Source organism: Zootoca vivipara, chromosome 16 (genome assembly GCF_963506605.1).
Source record: "Zootoca vivipara chromosome 16, rZooViv1.1, whole genome shotgun sequence".
NCBI classification, from domain to species: domain Eukaryota; kingdom Metazoa; phylum Chordata; class Lepidosauria; order Squamata; family Lacertidae; genus Zootoca; species Zootoca vivipara.
In genome coordinates this window covers 11463091-11472727 of record NC_083291.1, presented here as the reverse complement: position 1 = coordinate 11472727, position 9637 = coordinate 11463091, and the positions used below count along the sequence as shown (strand labels likewise).

The following is a 9637-nucleotide window of genomic DNA, read 5'->3' as shown; positions in this document are numbered from 1 at the left end:
CTGATTAGCTGAAGGCCATTGAGAGCACCAGAAATGTTGCCTTAGTCAATGTTTTCTTTTTTTCCCCAAAGCTGTTCACATAAGTTAAGGAACATTAACCTGGTGGTTTCTGTTAACATTGGGCTTTGGATAACTAATTCTGAACTATTTTTAAAAAAGCATTCCTGCTTTAAAAAAAAGAGGTATTTACAGATGAATTTGAGGCATAAATTACATTGAGGGTGAAACTGAATGAACGAATGGGGAAGTACATTAGTATCCCAGCTTGCAATTATTAGACTATTTCCACTTTCTTAAGGAGGTCTTACTCTCAATTATTTGCTAGCGAATAAATGACTAAACTAATAATAATGCTGGGTCTTAAGTCCTGCTTCAATAATAGGTGGCTCAGAAGAGATCCTTTGTAATTCAGTCTCGATACCATATGTCTCTGACATTAACATGCTTAGTTCCAAATGAGTTGGCTTCATTCAAGCATCTTAATTCAAGAGCGATTAGATCTTAAGCTGAAAACCTATTAGGAGGTAAGCACTTATGTTGCTGCAAGTTATTAAAGGGACATCATCATGCAGTGGAAGATAAATCCGTTGTATCTAGTACTGGTTAGTTAAGTGAGGTTTGCTCGTCATACAATATTAAAAACCAACATAAAGGTTCGTTCAGAGTTGACCACATTCGAAGAAATTATGCACGTAATTGAATGTAATGCAGCCAAACTCTATGCGCATGGGATTCTCCAACGTGTGCTTCTGAAGGAGAGGTGTGGAAAACCATGTGACGCGTGACATCATCACAGTAGCATTTCCCCCATGCAGATTTGCAGCCCATGAAGCCAAGCAGGACAGAGGGAATCACTAATACAAGGGCGTCACATTATGCTATGATTTAGTTAGTTATCTGGTACATTTATATGTGGTTTGAAACAAAATGCAAATAGTAAAATCAGCACAGTGAAGCAAAATGAGAGCAATTCTAATAACTAAATGAAAGCAACACCCCAAACTTGTTAAAACACAGAAGGAAGCCCAGGGGAAAAAAAAAAAACCATTTCCCTGGTGCTAAAATAAATAGCAGAGTAGGCACCAGGGGAGACACCTTAGGCAGGGGGTGCCATCACTAAGAAGACCTTTCACCTGCCTCACCTCAGGATGGTGGGAAGAGTCCCTGATAGGCTCAGGCCGGTTGATGTGCAATTGGGCGTCGGATCTCAAATGGTGCAGGGCTTCACTGGTAAGCTTTAAAATCCAGCTTTAAAAATGGACCAGAAGACAATGCAGTCTTCCAGCTACACATTACAAGGGAGATGGGAGGGGACATGGACTTGTGGAGCCAACGTGGTGTGGTGGTTAAGAACGGTAGACTCATAATCTGGTGAACTGGGTTCACTTCCCCGCTCCTCCACATGCAGCTGCTGGGTGACCTTGGGCTAGTCACACTTCTCTGAAGTCCCTCAGCCTCACCTCACAGAGTGTTTGTTGTGGGGGAGGAAGGGAAAGGAGAATGTTAGCCGCTTTGAGACTCCTTAAGGGAAGTGATAAAGCAGGATATCAAATCCATACTCCTCCTACTACTTTTCTTCTTCTTCTTCTTCTTCTTCTTCTTCTTCTTCTTCTTCTTCTTCTTCTTCTTCTTCTTCTTCTTCTTCTTCTTCTTCTCCTCCTCCTCCTCCTCCTCCTCCTCCTCCTCCTCCTCCTCCTCCTCCTCCTCCTCCTCCTCTAATATATAGTTTGGGATTTGGGAGGTGAACTAAAAAAAAATGTAACCAGACATTAGTGAGGATGTGATTATTCTAAACTAGTCATAGGACTCGGATTCGACCTCCATGTGTGAAATAGGAATAATAATAGTTTTAGACTGATACTGCTTTGTTTCTACTTTGCTTTCACTTTTCCTGACGTATAATAGATATGCCCTTTGGATCTTTTCTTTTGTTCAGTTCTTGGAAATGTGCAGCCCCTACACCATCGGTAGGCAAACTAAGGCCCAGGGGCTGGATCCGGCACAATCACTTTCTAAATCCGGCCCATGGACGGTCCGAGAATCAGCATGTTTTTACATGAGTAGAATGTGTGTTTTTATTTAAAATACATCTCTGAGTTATTTGTGGGGCATAGGAATTTGTTCATTTTTATGTTTATTTTTTTCAAAATATAGTCTGAAGGACAGTGGAAAAAGTTTGCTGACTCCTGTTCAGGTTCAGGATATGATTACACCAAGCACCGTTATTTAACATTTCTTGGTTTATGTATGCTTTTTTGTACCCAGCTCTCCTCCAAGGAACTCAATGTGGCATACAAGGCTCTTCCCAGATCCATATTATTCTCACAACAACCTTGTGAGGCAAGTTAGGCTGAGAGATGCCCTCCCCAAATCTGTAACAATACCATTGTGAACATCCTGGTAGATTTACACTTATTCTTTTCTCACTATTTACAGTGGTATCTCAGGCATAGGTGCCAAGTTCTGGATTGAAAAATCCGGGATCAGAAGTGCCGCGGCACCAGAAGTCGCTTCTACGCACTTCCGGACATGCGTAGAAATGACTTCTGGTGCCGGGCTGCCCGATTTCCGGTGCCCAAAGCGGCACCAGAAGTCACTTCTATGCACTTCCGGACATGCATAGAAGCAACTTCCAGTGCCGCTGTGCCCATTTCCAAAATGTCCGCAGCGCCAAAAGTCGCTTCTACGCATGTCCGGAAGTATGTAGAAGTGACTTCTGGCGTTGCAGACATTTTGGAAATGGGCACAGCAGCATCGGAGGTCACTTCTATGCATGTCCAGAAGTGCGTAGAAGCAACTTCTGGTGCCGGCGCGGCACCAGAAGAACATGGCCGCTGGCAGGAGCTCTGTAATCCGGGGGAATATGGGGTATTTTGCCATTCGGGACACCTGCGGGAAACGGTAAGAAAATACGGGGGTTTCCCGGGGAAAACGGGGTACTTGAATGGCAATGCCGATCACCTTGGGGGTGGCCCTCTCAAATATTTTATTGGGGGAGCCAAAGGGACCTCAGGCCCTAAAATTTGGTTCCTATGGTAAGCATACATGGATAATCAAGGGTTATTGTCTCAAAACTGAATCAAGAATGGAAAACCATTGTCAGTGTAGTGCAGGGCTGTCTTAACCATATGTGGCGGCGGGGTGCAAAGATCCGCCCGGCACCGGTCCCCCCCCCAGGTTGTCCAGTCCCAGGCACGCAGGAGGGTGGAGCTGGCTGGCATCTCGCTGGCTCGGTTGCCCCTGAACCTGCGGTGCAGAGCCGCCCACAGCAGAAGAGCCCATCATGGCGCTCCAACCGACGGGCGGGCTCTTCTCCAGACTCAACTCTTGGGCCTTGGACTCTCGGACTGGCGCTCCTGAGAGCCTGGCGCCCGGGTACCCCACACCCCTACCACCTATGGGTAAGACGGCCCTGGTGTTGTGCTATGTATGGGAGAAATGCTAGGCTTTAATGAATTTTTTGCTCTTGGGGTAGGTACTGGGCAAAATTATCTGATGGGATTTAGCAGTCTTGTCCCCTTCTGTGTTTATGTCTTTTACTTCTTTCATCTTTGTACCAAACATAACTGAGCAATCCTGGCAATGCAGTCCATTTCATTATTTTGTATATTAGTCTCGAATCCAAGCTTTAAATGTTAGTTCCATTTATGTTGTTGTTGTTGTTGTTGTTGTTGTTGTTGTTGTTGCTGTTGTTGTTTTTAAATTTATATACTGCTTTACATGCCAAAACGGTGAATATGCCAAATTGGAGCATGCACAATCTGTGGAGGAGCTCAGCCTCATCCCTGTTGTATGATACCTCCAAATATTGTCTCTGTGATGTATTATGACTGACAACCCTGCTTGTACAACATATTTAACTGTGGGCTGTAATTAGCTGGGGTGAAATGCGCCTGACTGCGCTGCAAACTCCAACTGCAAAATTTATACCTTCAGCTGTGATCTCAAGATATAGCAGTTATCAAAATAGCCTTAATTGCTCTGCCATTGTTTGATGCTCTCGCGTGATTGATGCTACACTAAAGAAAATTGAAGGGTATAGTTTGTTTTAATAAAATGGTATGGTTTCATTTCATTACAGTTGCCTAATGAGTGCAAATCCATTTTGTTATACCAAGAATTGTCTCTGTTGGAATCTTTGTGAGATATTTAGCATGTTTCCTGGCACCATTTGACATCTACTCTGCATAATTCTTTATTCTACAAGGGCCCATTTTCTCCCTTGAAACATATCTAGAATTCTTATTAGGGATACTGACACATTGCTATCAGAACTTATAAAAGAAAAACCATGATTGCTATAATTCCTGAGGCTTGTGTAACATAATGAAAGGGTGCATCGTTATCTATGGATAACGATGACGTGCTTTTCCAGTTTTAGATAATGCAAAATGTTGCTATGTATCAACAAGGGAGCGTGGCAGTTTTCTTTTCCATGTCCTTTCATATTAATTTAGGATGGTTTAAACGCGTGCTGGTGGCTAGGTCCTGTTAGTCTGAGATGATCACTTGATCTTTCTTTTTAAAAAATAAGTTTTTATTGAGTTTTACAATTTTATATTCAATAAAGTCGTCATCAACACAAGAAAAAAATGTATAAATCCAAATCTCCCCCCTCCCATGACTTCCCTGAACCTCCTCTTCTCGTTCTTTAGTTATTCACCTCTTCTGCTAATTTTGTTTTACCTTAATTTTAAAATCTTTTGACTATGTATTCTCATATTCTTATCATCTTTATACCATATCTTTCAAAAGTGAACAAAGGGCCGACCAAAGTTGTTGACCTTTGAAGTTTTTGAGGTTGAACCTTTTTTTACGATTTTACCCCAAAGTTGTTGAGCTTTTTTTTAGGATTTTACCCCAGGAAATTAACTGCCATAGGGGCCGGATTAAACCAACCGGCAGGCCAAATTTGGCCCCTGAAATGCCCCCAAAATGGACTTTGAACATGCCTGCTCTAGGCAGTGGGAAAGGGAGAGAGAAACAGTTGGAAGATCAACAATATGGAGCTAAAGAAGCAGAAATGGTTTTTGATTTGACTTCCTGCTGAAGCATATGCCTCTTCAGTGTGTGGGATAAGCGATAGGAACCTTCTCAGTACATTCTGCTTGTCCGTTTATAAATCAAATATTATTGAGGCACCACAAATCTCAAGTGTTCCATCATCCCTAGGAAACCGAACCCAGTTGTGTTGTCTCTTCAGGTACAGGGAACACACAACAATGTTTTGGGTGGTGGAAACTGCTGAGGTTGTCCTTCAAGGAATGCTGTGTCATTTCCTTTCCAGGGTTACATGCGAGAAACAAAGGAAGGCTAAAAGTAAAACCTAGGGGTGCTTCCTTCATTGCTCCCATGTGTTCTACCAAACCTGTATCTTTTTTATTATTTTTTTCATTTGCTCCCCTTTTATGTTGAAAAACGTTGCTTTTTGGATTGTGACCTGAAAGGGTCTGTTGACGTCTGAGAGCACGGCATGGAGATTTTTAGTACGGTGCTATATTATTATTTTATAAATTAATTCTGCAATATGGTTATGCTATGCTATTAATAAAAGAGTGTTGCAAAACAAATTTTAAATTAAAAGGAACCATGTTATTTAACCAAACCCCTGTCTCCCCAAGGATCAAGTCATTTTATTCCTTGTGATTTGGCTATTCTAAAACCACAAAGCTGAAAGAGTTTTGTCTCCATTTTATTTTATTTTTATAATGCCACTCAGGGGGAAGGAGCTCTTCCTTCTATAATTCACTCCATGTTTGTATGTGCTTAAAAAATACAATGGGCAATTCTTTTTATTGCACAAACCCTGCATTCTTTCAAATGGAAGGGGCAAACTTGGATCACTCTTCTATCTTTGCTGCAGAAAAGAAAATCCTTTCTAAGAAGTTTCTGTCTGGCGGAGCAAATAGAATATGGCTTCATTGGTCTATGCACACAAAAAAAGGAACATGTGAAAATTGTATTTGAAAAGTCCGGATGGTTTTCAGTTGTTTTCACTGGGGAGCGAGTTGTATTTCTTTCAAGGTGCAACGAGACGACTCTTAAATCTGTATATTAGCCAGTAGGTGGTGCTATTTGTACGGATGTCATCATCTAGTTTAGAAGGGAAGAAAAGCAACGCGACTTTCAGTTCCTGCATAGCTTGCCGTGATCGTATAGTGGTTAGTACTCTGCGTTGTGGCCGCAGCAACCTCGGTTCGAATCCGAGTCACGGCAGAAAGGAATGTGCATATTTTTTAAAAGCCTAAAACAAAGTGCTTTGCAATACTGTATCGCTCAAAGGCTGCTCTTTTAAAACAATTATAAGCAATCGCTTTAGCATGAGGACTGATACTTTTATAATGTTGAATACAGGAGTTTCATTCCAGGCATGCTTTTGATCTAATCGCTATTCATTGATGGAGACTTTGGCACTATCAATATTTAGCTTTATACTAAATAATAATAATAATAATAATAAATTATTTATACCCCATCCATATAATATCACTTTAGAATCCAATCTTTTAACTCAGATGACTATATTCATGTTTATTGTCTGTATATTTTAATCCTCCTCCATGTCTGTGTATATTTTAATTCCCCCACCCCAATCTTTGAACAAATAAAATAAAGACATAGTTTTAAATAACGCACACCAGTTTAATGAGATAGAATAGGTGAATACATACGAACTGACATTATACTTTCAGGAGCTCTTGAAATCTGGAAGAATTAGGGAGTTTACTTGTGTGTGCATTAAAAAAAAATTGTTCTAATACAAGAGTTTAGAGGTTTGTTGGGATATGCCTTCCATGCAAAAATCTGTGGGCTTTTCTGCATCTCTAGTGCTTCCAATCTGGCATGCAAAACACAGAAGACATTAATTTTGTGCTATTTCCAGAATGCAGTGCATCAGAAACTAGCCCTACACACATATATGGGCTTGTTGTATGGAACTTATTGATGCTGGCAGTGTATTAATTAATTTATTTATTTTTAAGAGCAAATAAAGTTTCTTCCCTCCTGCCGTGACTCGGATTCGAACCGAGGTTGCTGCGGCCACAACGCAGAGTACTAACCACTATACGATCACGGCAAGCTACTGGAGAAGTTGCTGCAAGGAACTTGGTTGGTATTTTCCTTTAAAGAGCTGTGAGAATATTGCCACCTAGCGTCTGTTGGCTAGGAAGGCTCATAAATCCCAAAGCACTTCTATGAAACAAAAACAATCAAAAAACAAGGCTTGTGTGAGTGAGCTTTTGATTTTGTTATAATTGTTGGTACAGGGTTCCCAGCATTGTTCATTGCACCGCCATCTTCATAATGACGGTCAAATAACCTTTGCTTCCAAGATGGAATATACTGTATTTTGGAAATGCATTATTTTCTGTTTGTTAGGTTTCCATCTCCTTTGCAAACGATGTTTATAAAGTGGATGATTAAAGCGTGCGGTGCTGAAACAACTTATTTTCTCATTTCTTAGCTGGGAAAGTCAGGACTTTTTTATTTTTTAAAGATGAAATGCACACAAATGCACTCACCACGGGTGAGCTGCTTTTTATCCTCTGCAAAGAGAAAAGCTCAGCACCATCAAATCTTGGAAAGCTCTTTATTTCCTCCCAAGTTGAGATGAGAGCAAGGGTAAGAATCATAGAATTGTAGAGTTGCAAGGGACCCCAAGGGTAATCTAATCAAACCCCCTGCAATGCAGGAATCTCAGTTAAAACATCCACGGCAGATGGCCATCCAACCTCTGCTTAGAAATCTCCAAGGAAGGAGAGTCCACCACCTCCTGAGTGAGACCGAGACAGCGAGACAGCGCTTATTGTCAGGAAATTCTTCCTGATGTTTAGTCGGAATCTCCTTTCTTGCGACATGAAGCCATTGGTTCAAGTCCTGGCTTACAGAGCACTATAAAATAAGCTTGCTCCATCTTCCATGTGACAGCCCTTGAGATATTGGAAGATGGCTATCATATCTCCTCTCAGTGTCCTCTTTTCCAGGCTAAGCATACCCAGCTCCCTCAACCGTTCCTCATATGACTTGGTTTCCAGACCCTTGATCATCTTGGTCGCCCACCCCTGCACAATTTCCAGCTTCTCAACATGCTTCTTAAAACGTGGTGCCCAGAACTGGACACATTATTCCAGGTGGAGTCTGTCCAAGGCAGACCCATATGTCATGCTGAGACTTGAAGACACTTAAGAAGCTTTGAGATATTTCTTAGTATTGTCCAAGTATCTTCCGCTGACCTCAGGGACAAAGCTCTGCTTTTGCAAGCTGGGGAGGACAGATTTCTGCTGGCTACCAAGGACCAGCCAAAAGTGACAGACTTGGGGAGAATTCATTGATAATAGCACAAGTAATACCTTAAGGCAGGCATCCCCAAACTGCGGCCCTCCAGATGTTTTGGCCTACAACTCCCATGATCCCTAGCTAACGACCAGTGGTCAGGGATGATGGGAATTGTAGTCCAAAACATCTGGAGGGCCGAAGTTTGGGGATGCCTGCCTTAAGGACTATACGTGACATTTGTCTACATAAAGAAATGCTGACTTCATCAGAAGCATAAACCCTGGTGGGGGCAGGAAGATTGTCTTTATTGTACAACGTGAGGTTCAGAAATAAATAAACTGAAAGCAGAGAGATCATCATAAATGAATCAATCACTTAGTGTAGATTTGGCCAGTTGACAGCCAACCTGTTCTATGTGTGTCCGACATGTAAATAACCCCCCAGAAAAAACTTCCATCAGTCCCCCAGTTGATAATGGGTCTCATAGTTGGGTTTTTTTCTGGTGGCCTTTAACATGAAAAAGTTTCCCCACTTTTGGTCTAGAGGCGAGGTCCTAGCAGGAAAAGCTACCTCTTCTGGTGTCTTTATTGCAGGATTGTGATATTGCTCTAATAGGGCTGAAAAGGGTGACTGGGAGAAGTTGGGTGCTAAATTTCACATAATGTTGTGGACTAACCAGACAGTTCTTTGGTTGCAGGCTTCTAGGGTTGTTTCATTTTTTTTATGAGTTTAAAAAAAATGTGATTTCCAGATCTTATTCTTCTGTGCAATGTTGAAGGGATTGGCTCTAAAAATAGGCGACACGAGTTTTGCCTTTTGATTCAGTAGCAATGTTAAGGGTGATCTAGCCGAGAGAGTGCGCTATTTGGACAAACAGCTAGAGGATAGCGGTATATAACACAACAGTTATTGTTTAATATACCCTCATTAAATCCAAACTAACTTGAAATCTCAGGCAAGGTAAGTCTGTGAAAATCTAGAAAACGTGATTTTCACATCCTTATTTGAAAGTCTGTCCTGCTCCCACCATTTTATGGGGAGTGCAACTGGGAATACAGAGATTCTCTTTGAATGCCAATTCTCATGCAACTCGCTTCTTTGTACATCAGTCTGCTAGGTATAAAAATGCCAACAAATAAATAGCCTGGTTTGTTCATGACCTGGAAGCTGTATTTTTTATTTCTGAAAATTAATCCAACTCAGAGCTGGATTAGAGATGGCACATCCTTCAACAACAGGCTTGTGGGATCAAAGCAAGCAGTCATTCTACCTTGGCTGGAAATCCCTGTGTTTTTTATGCGTAGATCTGATTCATATCCATAGATGGCTACAATCACAACCATCTGTTTTGAATGAATAT

At 41.5% G+C, this 9637-nt stretch overlaps 2 non-coding genes across 2 annotated transcripts; one reads left to right on the top strand and one right to left on the bottom strand.

The window, feature by feature from the left end:
* Positions 1-6144: 6144 nt before the first annotated feature.
* Positions 6145-6216, top strand: TRNAH-GUG (transfer RNA histidin (anticodon GUG)). The gene has a single exon. It is a non-coding gene; the product is annotated as a tRNA-His (tRNA).
* Positions 6217-7006: 790 nt separating this feature from the next.
* TRNAH-GUG (transfer RNA histidin (anticodon GUG)) lies at positions 7007-7078 on the bottom strand. Its single transcript has one exon. It is a non-coding gene; the product is annotated as a tRNA-His (tRNA).
* Positions 7079-9637: the final 2559 nt, after the last annotated feature.